This window comes from Salmo trutta, chromosome 3 (assembly GCF_901001165.1).
Source record: "Salmo trutta chromosome 3, fSalTru1.1, whole genome shotgun sequence".
NCBI lineage: Eukaryota > Metazoa > Chordata > Actinopteri > Salmoniformes > Salmonidae > Salmo > Salmo trutta.
Genome location: NC_042959.1, coordinates 60,441,363 through 60,455,375, shown reverse-complemented (window position 1 = coordinate 60,455,375; position 14,013 = coordinate 60,441,363). Strand labels below are relative to the sequence as shown.

The 14,013-nt window shown below is 45.8% G+C and overlaps 1 protein-coding gene and 1 long non-coding RNA gene across 4 annotated transcripts in view; one reads left to right on the top strand and one right to left on the bottom strand.

The window, feature by feature from the left end:
- Positions 1-5,681, bottom strand: part of LOC115181944 (uncharacterized) — a 29,139-nt gene extending 23,458 nt beyond the window's left edge. Inside the window, exon 1 of the long non-coding RNA XR_003873570.1 lies at positions 5,404-5,681. This is a non-coding gene — a long non-coding RNA (uncharacterized LOC115181944). The remainder of the gene's footprint in view (positions 1-5,403) is intronic.
- A 381-nt stretch (positions 5,682-6,062) lies between these two features.
- LOC115181910 (t-SNARE domain-containing protein 1) overlaps positions 6,063-14,013 on the top strand; it is a 167,445-nt gene continuing 159,494 nt past the window's right edge. For 2 of the 3 annotated variants that reach the window (XM_029743604.1, XM_029743612.1), the window contains exon 1: positions 6,063-6,140. The gene's annotated coding sequence lies outside the window, so the exon portion shown is untranslated. The remainder of the gene's footprint in view (positions 6,141-14,013) is intronic. The other variant, XM_029743631.1, reaches the window with a different exon arrangement.

The following is a 14,013-nucleotide window of genomic DNA, read 5'->3' as shown; positions in this document are numbered from 1 at the left end:
AAGCTAACTAGATCATAGAGGAATCAGAGGGGATTGAATGGAGACTCACTGAGATGTGGTCTCTGATACAGATGATTATCTATGGGACTTGAGATCAAAGCACAACCATGCATTTTTCTTATCAGGGTGTATACAGACAGAGTGGGGAGAAATCACTGGATACAATAACCTGTCTTTTATCATTGGGTTTTTCAAACAAAATGAAAGCTTGTAAGAATAATTAATATTTCTTTTTCAGAAAAAAACAACAACCAATATGAACAAACAGAATTGCAATTTGTATATGGAAATTAAAATTGAAATGTACCTCTAATGTAGACACAGTAGCCACATATCCTTTATAACCACAATTTGTGAAAAAGTTGTACCAAAAAAATGCATTAAAACTTCATCTTAAACAGTCCACATCAACATAAAGCTATAATAGAAAGCTAAAATACAGATAGCTGAATGTAAAAAACCCATCCAATAGAAGTGACATTCTGGGCTGTTCTCTACCCCAACAGAAGGTCACAACCCCTGAAAGAAAACTGTGGAGGAAGCAGAAAGACAGCCATCTGTGATTTCTACGCCAGAGCATCTGTGTACAGTATGTGTGTGTGTGTGTGTGTGTGTGTGTGTGTGTGTGTGTGTGTGTGTGTGTGTGTGTGTGTGTGTGTGTGTGTGTGTGTGTGTGTGTGTGTGTGTGTGTGTGTGTGTGTGAGAGAGAGTAAGAGAGAAGGAGAGAAGGAGAGAAGGAGAGAAGAGAGAGCATGCCTGTGTCTGTCTCTGTGTGTCTGATGTCTGTGTCATTTCTCTCCTTCAAACCCTATACTCCTGCCTACATGCCTGCTGTCTGTTGCAACAAGACTACAACTTTACCTTTACTTTATTTTACATTACAATGATTCACACTCACAGCAACCCCTAACAAACACACAAACTTGTTGTCAGTACTCTAAAACTTAGTCTAAAAAAGGTTTTCTAACAAAGCATCACATCGTATTGGAGGGATACAATGATGCATGGCTCAAGTGTACATTCTGTCTTAGGGACTCATTGCACATGCACATTCAGCATGGGTACACACATACACACACACACACACGCACGCACGCGCACGCACGCACGCACGCACGCACACACACACACACACACACACACACATATAAGAGGTGTGAAGGTGTTTCTCTCTACCTCATTCCCTTCTCACCCCCATTAAACACCAAGTAAAAAATGTAGCAGGCAAAAGAACTGCTAATTCAATAGCATGTCTTACTGCACTGCAGTTCAGAGCCTGTTTGGTCAGCTGTAGAAGAGCAGGAAAGAGAAAGTGAGATCCAATTCATTAAAAAACAAGAACATTCCTTGGCCTACAGTTTATAACAACGTTACTTTACTTTTCCTCTGAGCTCATATTGCTTCAATATATAGAATGATTTGCTCCAAAACACACTACAAGCCCAGTGATGTGCCAACAGAAGACTCTATCCTTGCGTGATGGAGAGCTAGCGTCAGAGAAGGGTAAATGTTTAATGAGGAAGCCTTACGACTGCTTCACACAACAGGCCCAAACACGAAAACACAAACAAGCATGTCTGTCTCAAAGGATGGATATCATCACTCTGTGTGATGTTGTGTTGATGGTCAGAGTTAGTGAGCCTTGTTTTTAGTTTATTTATTTCACCTTTATTTAACCAGGTAGGCCAGTTGAGAACAAGTTCTCATTTACAACTGCGACGTGGCCAAGATGAAGCAAAGCAGTGCGACAAAAACAACAACACAGAGTTACACATAAACAAACGTACAGTCAATAACACAAAATAAAAGAAAAATACAAGGATCTATGTAGTGTGTGCAAATGTAGAAAAGTAGGGAGGTAGGCAATAAATAGGCCCTAGAGGCGAAAATAATTACAATTTAGCATTAACACTGGAGTGATACATGTACAGATGATGATGAGTCTGGTCAGTCGTTGATCAGTCTCATAGTGTAACGTGGACTTTGTAACTGTTGCCTGCCCTCGCCCAGAGTTCCCCTTCCTGGCCCTGCGTCCTCACGATGCATGTTGGCTAGGCCTCATCACCCAGCAACCCTAGCCCCTATTTTAGACACTAATTAGGCGAGCCAATGGATAGGCATGATCTGGGCAGTAACCTCCAAGAGTACAACGCTCGCGGCGATGGAACTCTCCACTGTCCTGTCACTAAACCATTACCACCAACATTAAAGAAGAGGGAGATTTGTGTTTCTCTCTAGGGTGTGTGTGTGTGTGTGTGTGTGTGTGTGTGTGTGTGTGTGTGTGCGCGGGTGTGTGCGCGTGAGTGTCTGTGCTTTTAATGATACCATGTTGCTCAGGCAACCAATTAGAGTGGAGAATGCGTGTGTTTGTAGATGTGCATGTGTGTGCCTGTGTTTGTGCCTGTTTTTTCTGTGTGTGTGTGCTCAGTCTGCTCAGTGGTGACTGATAGCTGTGTACTTACTCCAAAGCATGGTGTGTGTGTGTGTGTGTGTGTGTGTGTGTGTGTGTGTGTGTGTGTGTGTGTGTGTGTGTGTGTGTGTGAATGTGTGTTTGTGTGTAACAGACAAAGAGAGCAGAATGGGTATGTCTGTCTCCATCATAAACACTCTCTCTATGGTCCCTCGCTCTCTCGCTTGCCTTTAATCTACCTTTTATCTCTCTCCTTCTCTTTCTTCCCCTCATGTCTCTCCTCTATTTCAATCCCTATGTCTCTGTCTCTTCATCCCTCTCTTGTCTCTATCCCACTGTGTGTTTTCCATTTCAGGTTGCGTGTGGTGGCACTGAGGTTTAGACACACCAGGTTTATGTAAGGCTAAGAGATGATGGAGGGAGGAGGAGAGGAAAAGAGAGGGAGGAGAAGAGAGTGAAAAGAGAGGGAGGGGAGAGGTTGGGACCGGAGTATTTGCAGATGCGGCTTGGATACGAGATACAAAAACAAAGGAGGACTTCTAGGTTAAAAGACATGCATGGTTGCTTCTCAAAGGGCCTGTGTGCTGTGCTTGCTCAGCCCGGTCTGTCCGTGACTCAAAGATTGCCTGCCTGCCAGTCAGAAGGCTCCTGTGGAGGCTAGGCCTATTTATAATCCCTGTGTCTTCTAAAAGACTCATACTATCACACTATACATACTATATACTATCAGTGGCTGCAGGGTGTGTGTGGCCAGTCCTACTCTTACAGGCCTTTGACAAGGCACTACCTGATATCCCTGAATTCCTTGAAAGTGGTGTGGTAGTCCTAAAATAATGTAGAGAAGAATGGTGAATGGTGAGGCAAGGACAGGCATTAAGATGTGTCATTACTAGGCTACTAGCCCACAGATTTAATGTTATAACTGAAAAATAATAGGAACGTGTATGAAATATTAATGCTTTGTTCAACAGGGCCTTTCATGCATCTTGGATCTTCACCTGTTGAAGTATCTCACACCTGTACTGCTATTTAAAACACGGGAGGAACAGAGGTAGGCTACACGGGTCTTTACACCGACACAACTCGCTCCGTTTCACCGAGGAGATCCCGTGAAAACCCCACCCGGTGCTCAGGAATCATTTCTGGCGCTGCAATGCTCCGTTAGTCCCGTCTTCCCCGCGGAGTGGATTGAGTGTCTGTAGACTCCCCCCTACGGTAAGAAGACGGAACTTCCTGTTTAACTCTTATCCTTAACCCCCAAAGCCATGCGCAAATAGTTTCAGATATCTGTCTCCAAATGTAACGCCAATTCTCGCACGCACGCACGCACACACACACACACACACACACACACACACACACACACACACACACACACACACACACACACACACACACACACACACACACACACACACACACACACACGCACACACACACTTCAATTGCCTTTCTCGCTCTGTTCTTAAAGAGACATCCATTCAGCAAAGCACGGAGCGCATTGAACCGAATAGGCTCCTGCAAATAGTCTTCTCCCCGTCTCTGTCTTTTCGATCACTCTGCTGTTGAACGCTTCATTTAGCCCTACACACAGGGAGGGAGACTTGGTCCGGAGACATTTAGCGTTCACTTAAGTCAAGGGTGTGGAAATAGGTTGCAGTTACACCAGAAGCTTTCCCTAAAGGGGAGGATATTGTTGTATTATTTATTCCGGCCATAAGTGCTATTTAGGACTAGGGAAAACACTGTATTGATACAGAAGCTTTAGTTGCACATCACACGCTCGCCCCAAAGTGTTCAGTGACTACTGATCCGCAAAGCAGAGAGAGGATGACTGCGTTACCAACATGTAGAATCACAATGTGTCACATTTTCACTGCATGCCATGTAAGTTATGGCCACATAAATCAACACAAGCTGAATAACAATAACTGAAAACATCTGCAAGTTATTTTACTCTGCATATAGGGATAGAATAGCCTATATTGTTATAATAAATAATGTGCTACTAAGTAAGGACTATTGAACATGTGAGTAAATAAAGAAAATGTAGAGTTTAAAAGTGGAGTAGAGTTCTCAAATAATGAATTTTTCAAGCCATGGAGGGCTACATGTCTATCGATGTGCAGCTACTTCCAAACGCAAAGACAAGAGAACGCGGGAGAAGGGAAAAAAGAGCCACCGAGATATTCCTTCCATGGAGAAACAAGGCAGATAATAACAGAAATCTGGAGAAACAATCAATATGCACAACAAACACATCTCCAAAATCATATAAAACATTTGCCATATTTGTATCCCGGAAAGGTCCCTTTGATTTAATCAAAAACAAATACCAGGGTTTGGTAAAACTCATGAAATCACAGTAGATATTCGTTTTGGCGACTTTGCTATCCAGTCTGTCGGAAATACTGGATAGGTACCTTGGACAGCGACTAGCCAACTAGAGACCGCGTCCGCCGCGACGGCGCTAGGAGTTGGGCGCGCTGTGATTCCCTAAGCGCGTCTGTTTGACATGTTGATACTGCCTAAATCCACACCGGGACAACTAAAAGCTACTCGGAGCAAATTCATCTGGCCCTATTCTCAATTTCCAAAGCTGTACAGCTTATAGTAATCGAATTGAGAAGGACCAGAACGGAAGGAAGAGCAATGCCCAGTGGGTTTAGAAGAAGTTGATGTGATGAGTGACGGATATTTTCTCTCTCCCTTGCCTGCCTGAAACTGCCGACCAGCTCCTCGGCTTTGCTGCGAGTCTGTCATCAACGAGAATTATCTTAAAACCATGGTGTTGCAAAATAAATTCACTAAATATGTTATCAAACAGAAATGTTTCATTCTTAAAAACACATTGCCACAAGGGAAAACGCGAGAAGCATAGATCCCATGTCGGATTAATATAACACTATGTTTTTGACATAGCACATTCGGTTGCAAGTAACAATAACTCGTTACTTTGAGGTGTCTATATATTAAATGAAACTATTATTTACCTTGAAAAAGTTAACAGTTCCATTGAAGCATATCTTCCGTGTTCCAAGCTCCAATGCTTTCGAGAGACAACCAACAATTCCACAAGCTTGATTCAAATAAGTTCGTTGTACGTATTATTTCAAGAGCGCGTAGCCGATATATAGCCTAATGTAGATATTTTGATGAAATGAACAGGTCTGAGAAGACCTGCAATTCAAAACTGCCTTATTCCAAAGTTCCTATGAGTAAAATGAATACAAATCCAGTCCATGTAGCTTTTAACAGTATGTCGATCCAAATTCAAAGGTCCCCCTGTTTCTGAAGAGATGCTCTTAAAATCTATATTTTTAAATCCCAATTTATTGTTAGAAGCCTTGTAATCAAGCTATTCTCCAATTTCGCTGGCTTCGATCGACACAGGCGCCAGGTGAAGTGAAGGTCTAACAAAGCGTAAAATCAGGATAGCTCCTGGTGTGCTGTCTTGATTCCAGTGCGTGCGTTTAGGCAGCACCCATCGTTCATCCCAGTTTTGGAGTGTCCTTGCCGGTGTGTCTGCGGTCCGGGTGCTGGACCTGGTTTCAGTCTTTGAAGCCCTGGGATTCGTCACAAACGCATATACCCAGCAGCCCCCACCCCTTCCCCCTTCTGGAGATGGAGTCGGAGCAATGCGTGGGTGACACACCGAAGTGAATAAGCTACAGCAACGAGGGCTGGGGGTGAGAAATATTTAAGAGAACGCAAGAGAGAGAAGAGAGAGGTGAGTGATGGGTTTTTTTTTGTCGAAAGTGTGCCTTTCTTGATCAACTGTGTTTTGTAGATTTATCGAAATATTGTTTACAAAGCAATATCTATTCAAGACATGATTAAGTTCTTGCTGCGTTTTAATTTATTGGAATTTGCCAATATATTTTGTAAAATCCTGTTATGTAGCGTAAATAACAACTGCTGAGATGCTTGGATGCAATTTCGCATGGCATTTCAAACGATGATTCCCTTACGAAGCTATTGGTGTCTTGTCTAAAGTATCAATGTGATGCAACTACAGTTGAATCTGAATCGAAGATAAATTGAGTGTCTACAGACCAACATCAAGTGCGTAATAAAAAAACACACACACCCTAACTGAGTTCCAAATGCAGTAGTCAATCTGCACGTGCTATAGCCTACACTTGCCAAATGGCACATTTAGTCACTCCTTGGTGCTGTTCGGAGTAGCCTTTACGCCTGCTACGTTAGGTAAGGAGTAGCCTAGCGACGGAAAGTGACTCAGGGGTAGGCTATATGTATCCTCAGGGTAGGCTATATGTATCCAACCAGATTTTGCGCAGACTATTGTCTAATATCCCGATCAGTGGTTGCAAAATAGACTAGCCAATACGTGTAGCTCAAATGGGAGATTCCATTTCTCGAGGCATCCCATGGCTCTCCCCGCGCGCCTCCAAGTGGGTGGACTTTTTTTTATTATGCATAGGAGGTTCGCTGTTTTAAGGGGGCGGGATTTGGAAGCTTTGAATAGATTCATTCTGGTCCAATAACACACATCTGCCGTTCGAGTAGCTTACATCCATCCAGTAAATTCCAGGTAGTTTAGGCTGTTTATGTCTAATTGACAATATTTCTAGAGTGCTCTGTTGACATCAGGATGCGTATTATATTCATATTAAACATATGTACCCCCTGTCCCTATACGAATGCACAATTACCACTGGTTTGACATTCCCCTGTATGATAGCTATTGACAAGAGGTTCTGTCATCATTTACAATGTTTATTTTTGTCATTTAGCCAATGCTCATATCCAGAGTGACTTGCAGTTAGTTCATTCATCTTAAGATAGCTAGGTGGGACAACTATATATCACAGTAATAGTAAGTACATTTTTCTTCAATAATGTAGCAAAGTCAGAGCTAGTAAGAGGGAAAAGAATCAAGTGCCAGTTCACAAAATGCTTTTTGGGAGGAGGGGTGGGGGTGCTGGGGGGTGCTTTGGGATTATTTAAGATACTCTTTGAAGAGGTAGGGTTTCAGATGTTTTTAAAAATGTGCAGGGAATCAGCTGTCCTAGCTTCAGGGGAAAGCTGGTGCCACCATTGCGGTGCCAGGACAGAGAAGAGCTTGGACTGGGCTAAGTGGGAGCTGCCCTCCTGTAGGGGTGGAAGGGCTAAGAAATAAGAGGTGGCAGAATGGAGTACTCAGGTTGGGGTGTAGGGTTTGAGCATAACCTGCAGCATAGCCTGAAGGTAGGGAGGGGCAAGTCCTGTTGCTGCTCCGTAGGCAAGTACCATGGTCTTGTAATGGTTGCGAGCTTCAACTGGAAGCCAGTGGAGTGTGCTGAGGAGCAGGGTGACATAGGAGAACTTGGGAAAGTTTAACACCAGGCGGGCTGCAGCGTTCTAGATAAATGACAGGGATTTGATGGCACAAGCGGGGAGCCTAGCCAACAGTGAGTTCCAGTAGTCCAGACGGGAGATGACAAATGCCTGGATCAAGAGCTGCGGCACTTCCTGTGTGAGGTTGGGTCGTACTCTACGGAAGTTGTAGAGCATGAACCTGCAGGAATCACTGCTTTGATGTTTGTAGAGAATGACAGGTTGTTGTCCAGGGTCACGCCAAGGTTATTTGTATTCTGGGACACCGAGGAGTGGAGAGGTGGTGAAGAGGTCTTTGAGCGGCAGGCCTTCCCCATAAGGAAAAGCAGCTCCGTCTTGTCGAGGTTGAGCTTGAGGTGGTGGTCCAACATCCAAGCTGAGATATCTGCCAGGCACACAGAGATGTCGAAGGCTGTCATGTACCTGTCAAAGTGTACCTTTGTGTCTGACGGTGAAGGGAGGTGAAGGTAGGCACAGGGGCAAGATAATGTCCAATAGGTGCAGGGTCGTAGGCTATGGCTGAGACATTTTTTAACCTTTATTTAACTAGGCAAGTCAGTTAAGAACAAATTCTTATTTACAATGACGGCCTACACCGGCTAAACCCAGACGACCCTGGTGTCATGAACGTCGTAAGGATTGGACCAAAACGCAGCGGGTAAAGTGCTCATCTTCTTTCTTTATTAAAGAAAACACTTAAACAAAATAAACTGATGACGAAAACAGTCCAGTAAGGTGCACAGACTATACTGGAAACAACCCCCCACAAAACACAAGTGAAAACAAACCCAACTAAATATGGCCTCCAATTAGAGACAACGACATCCAGCTGCCTCTAATTGGAGGTCATTGCCAAAAACCCAACATAGAAATAGAAAACTAGATAAACGCATAGAAATAGATAACATAGAACATAAACCCGAAACACACAAAACAAACACCCCCTGCCACGCCCTGATCAAACTTCAATGACAAATAACCCCTTTTACTGGTTAGGACGTGACAGCTGGGCCAATTGTGCACCGCCCTATGGGACTCCCAATTACGGCCGGTTGTGATACAGCCTGGATTCGAACCTCAAGCACTGAGATGCAGTGCCTTAGACCGCTGCGGCACTCGGGAGTTCCATGCATGAAAAAACCTATGATGCCAAATCATGTTTTCAGGGACATGAGTCCCTGTCCTAGCATTCTCAAATGGCTTTGACAAAATCAATGCAACATGTAAACAACCATATAAAAACCGCTGCAAACCACTCAACAACCCGTGATAGTGTACGGTGTAAAGTACACATTTTAAGTTTGTCGCTTTAGTAACACAAATATGTTAGCCAGAATTATCAGCAAGCTAGTGTGCACTGCCTTTTACAGTAACTTAGAGTTAAGAAGCCTGAATAGGTTTCAGCAGTGAGGAAGTAGTCAATATTCAGCTCCTGTTCTGTCCCTGCTTTTTATGTCTGCTATAAGAGACAACACATTTACATTACATTTAAGTCATTTAGCAGACGCTCTTATCCAGAGCGACTTACAAATTGGTCCATTCACCTTATGATATCCAGTGGAACAACCACTTTACAATGGTGCATCTAAATCTTTTAAGGGGGGGGGGTTAGAAGGATTACTTTATCCTATCCTAGGTATTCCTTAAAGAGGTGGGGTTTCAGGTGTCTCCGGAAGGTGGGGATTGACTCCGCTGTCCTGGCGTCGTGAGGGAGCTTGTTCCACCATTGGGGTGCCAGAGCAGCGAACAGTTTTGACTGGGCTGAGCGGGAACTGTACTTCCTCAGAGGTAGGGAGGCGAGCAGGCCAGAGGTGGATGAATGCAGTGCCCTTGTTTAGGTGTAGGGCCTGATCAGAGCCTGAAGGTACGGAGGTGCCGTTCCCCTCACGGCTCCGTAGGCAAGCACCATGGTCTTGTAGCGGATGCGAGCTTCAACTGGAAGCCAGTGGAGAGAGCGGAGGAGCGGGGTGACGTGAGAGAACTTGGCGTTCAGGAACTGTGGCGTTCTGGATGAGTTGTAGGGGTTTAATTGCACAGGCAGGGAGCCCAGCCAACAGCGAGTTGCAGTAATCCAGACGGGAGATGACAAGTGCCTGGATTAGGACCTGCGCCGCTTCCTGTGTGAGGCAGGATCGTACTCTGCGAATGTTGTAGAGCATGAACCTACCGGATCGGGTCACCGCCTTGATGTTAGTTGAGAACGACAGGGTGTTGTCCAGGGTCACGCCAAGGTTCTTAGCACTCTGGGAGGAGGACACAATGGAGTTGTCAACCGTGATGGCGAGATCATGGAACGGGCAGTCCTTCCCCGGGAGGAAGAGCAGCTCCGTCTTGCCGAGGTTCAGCTTGATGTGGTGATCCGTCATCCACACTGATATGTCTGCCAGACATGCAGAGATACGATTCGCCACCTGGTTATCAGAAGGGGGAAAGGAGAAGATTAATTGTGTGTCATCTGCATAGCAATGATAGGAGAGACCATGTGCGGATATGACAGAGCCAAGTGACTTGGTGTATAGCGAGAATAGGAGAGGGCCTAGAACAGAGCCCTGGGGGACACCAGTGGGACACCACGCCGCCTGGTAGGAGCGACCTGTCAGGTAGGACGCAATCCAAGCGTGGGCCGCGCCGGAGATGCCCAACTCGGAAAGGGTGGAGAGGAGGATCTGATGGTTCACAGTATCAAAGGCAGCCGATAGGTCTAGAAGGATGAGAGCAGAGGAGAGAGAGTTAGCTTTAGCAGTGCGGAGCGCCTCCGTGACACAGAGAAGAGCAGTCTCAGTTGAATGACCAGTCTTGAAACCTGACTGATTTGGATCAAGAAGGTCATTCTGAGAGAGATAGCAGGAGAGCTGGCCAAGGACGGCACGTTCAAGAGTTTTGGAGAGAAAAGAAAGAAGGGATACTGGTCTGTAGTTGTTGACATCGGAGGGATCGAGTGTAGGTTTTTTCAGAAGGGGTGCAACTCTCGCTCTCTTGAAGACAGAAGGGACGTAGCCAGCGGTCAAGGATGAGTTGATGAGCGAGGTGAGGTAAGGGAGAAGGTCTCCGGAAATGGTCTGGAGAAGAGAGGAGGGGATAGGGTCAAGCGGGCAGGTTGTTGGCCGTCACAAGACGCGAGATTTCATCTGGAGAGAGAGGGGAGAAAGAGGTCAAAGCACAGGGTAGGGCAGTGTGAGCAGGACCAGCGGTGTCTTTTGTCTTAGCAAACGAGGATCGGATGTCGTCGACCTTCTTTTCAAAATGGTTGACGAAGTCATCCGCAGAGAGGGAGGAGGGGAGGGAGGGGTAGGAGGATTCAGGAGGGAGGAGAAGGTGGCAAAGAGCTTCCTAGGGTTAGAGGCAGATGCTTGGAATTTAGAGTGGTAGAAAGTGGCTTTAGCAGCAGAGACAGAGGAAAATGTAGAGAGGAGGGAGTGAAAGGATGCCAGGTCCGCAGGGAGGCGAGTTTTCCTCCATTTTCGCTCGGCTGCCCGGAGCCCTGTTCTGTGAGCTCGCAATGAGTCGTCGAGCCACGGAGCAGGAGGGGAGGACCGAGCCGGCCTGGAGGATAGGGGACATAGAGAGTCAAAGGATGCAGAAAGGGAGGAGAGGAGGATTGAGGAGGCAGAATCAGGAGATAGGTTAGAGAAGGTTTGAGCAGAGGGAAGAGATGATAGGATGGAAGAAGAGAGAGTAGCGGGGGAGAGAGAGCGAAACTTGGGACGGCGCAATACCATCCGAGTAGGGGCAGAGTGAGAAGTGTTGGATGAGAGCGAGAGGGAAAAGGATACAACGTAGTGGTCGGAGACTTGGAGGGGAGTTGCAATGAGATTAGTGGAAGAACAGCATCTAGTAAAGATGAGGTCAAGCGTATTGCCTGCCTTGTGAGTAGGGGGGGAAGGTGAGAGGGTGAGGTCAAAAGAGGAGAGGAGTGGAAAGAAGGAGGCAGAGAGGAATGAGTCAAAGGTAGACGTGGGGAGGTTAAAGTCACCCAGAACTGTGAGAGGTGAGCCATCCTCAGGAAAGGAACTTATCAAGGCGTCAAGCTCATTGATGAACTCTCCAAGGGAACCTGGAGGGCGATAAATGATGTTAAGCTTGAAAGGGCTGTTAACTGTGACAGCATGGAATTCAAAGGAAGCGATAGACAGATGGGTCAGGGGAGAAAGAGAGAATGTCCACTTGGGAGAGATGAGGATCCCAGTGCCACCACCCCGCTGACCAGAAGCTCTCGGGGTGTGCGAGAACACGTGGGCAGACGAGGAGAGAGCAGTAGGAGTAGCAGTGTTATCTGTGGTGATCCATGTTTCCGTCAGTGCCAAGAAGTCGAGGGACTAGAGGGTAGCATAGGCAGAGATGAACTCTGCCTTGTTGGCCGCAGACCGGCAGTTCCAGAGGCTGCCGGAGACCTGGAACTCCACGTGGGTCGTGCGTGCTGGAACCACCAGGTTAGAGTGGCAGCGGCCACGTGGTGTGAAGCGTTTGTATGGCCTGTGCAGAGAGGAGAGAACAGGGATAGACAGACACATAGTTGACAGGCTACAGAAGAGGCTACGCTAATGCAAAGGAGATTGGAATGACAAGTGGACTACACGTCTCGAATGTTCAGAAAGTTAAGCTTACGTTGCAAAAATCTTATTGACTAAAATGCTTAAAATGATACAGTACTGCTGGCTGGTGAAGTAGGCTAGCTAGCAGTGGCTGCGTTGTTGACTTTGTTTGAAAGTGTAGCTGGCTAGGTAACCTCGATAGTTTCAGTACTACACCTTATCATGATACAAAGGCAACTATGTAGCTAGCTAACATAACACTAATCAAGACGTTCCTTTGTAATGTATTTAGTTTCTACAATGCTGCTCATCGGTAATAGTTGGCTAGGTTTGGAAATGGCGTCGCGGGGGACGAAAATAGCTGGCCAGCTAACCTCGATAATTACTCTAAACTACACAATTATCAAACTATGACAAACTATGACAAAGACAACTTATTGACTAAAATGACTAAAATGATACAGTACTGCTGGCTGGTAAAGTAGGCTAGCTAGCAGTGGCTGCGTTGTTGACTTTGTTTGAAAGTGTAGCTGGCTAGGTAACCTCGATAGTTTCAGTGCTACACCTTATCATGATACAAAGGCAACTATGTAGCTAGCTAACACTAGCTAACCTGGCTAGCTAACCTCGATAATTACTCTAAACTACACAATTATCTTAGATACAAAGACAGCAAAGACAACTATGTAGTTAGCTAACACTACACTAATCAAATCGTTCCGTTGTAATGTATTAGTTTCTACAGTGCTGCTAGTCGGTAGAAGTTGACTAGCTAGCTAGCAGTTGTTGACTAGGTAGGAGAACGGTGGCGCGGCGCGGCGGACGAAAATAGCTGGCTAGCTAACCTCGATAATTACTCTAAACTACACAATTATCTTAGATACAAAGACAGCAAAGACAACTATGTAGCTAGCTAACACTACAATGATCAAATCGTTCCGTTGTAATGCATTAGTTTCTACAGTGCTGCTAGTCGGTAGAAGTTGACTAGCTAGCTAGCAGTTGTTGACTAAGTAGGAGAACGGTGGCGCGGCGGACGAAAATAGCTGGCTAGCTAACCTCGATAATTACTCTAAACTACACAATTATCTTTGATACAAAGACAGCTAAGTAGCTAGCTAAAGAATTGCTCAGATCAAACAAATCAAACCGTTGTAATGTAATGAGATGTAATATTACCTGCGGAGCGGGGTGCAGCACGACTACTCGCTCCAAACCCGGATTATGTCATCACACCTTGGCACTGTAGCTGCAGGCCTGCATGTAACCCCTCCCCCTCTCTCCTGTGCCATTCCAGGCTTGGCTTCCATATACACTGACCGTGTTCAAATGGTTCAACCCCCTTCCCACTGGGCTCGACCACATATCTGGGAAACCCTTCTGATGTGAAACCCAGGGAGATCTGAAAGACTTCCAGAGGAAAAGGCACAAATAAATACCTCCCCCTCTTTCTTTTTCTCTCTCTCACCCACCTCCCCCTCCTCCCGCACCCCTCTCTCTCTCTCTGATTCAGAGGGGTTGGGTTAAATGTAGAAGACACATTTCAGTTCAATGGATTCAGTTGTACAACTGACTAGGTAGAGTATCCCCTTTCCTTTCCACTTTCTCTCTCTCTCTCTCTCTCTCTCTCTCTCTCTCTCTCTCTCTCTCCCTCTCTCTCTCCCTCTCTCCTCTCCTCTCTCTGCTACCCCTCTCCTTCTCTCTCCTCTCTCTCTCTCTCTCTCTCCTCTC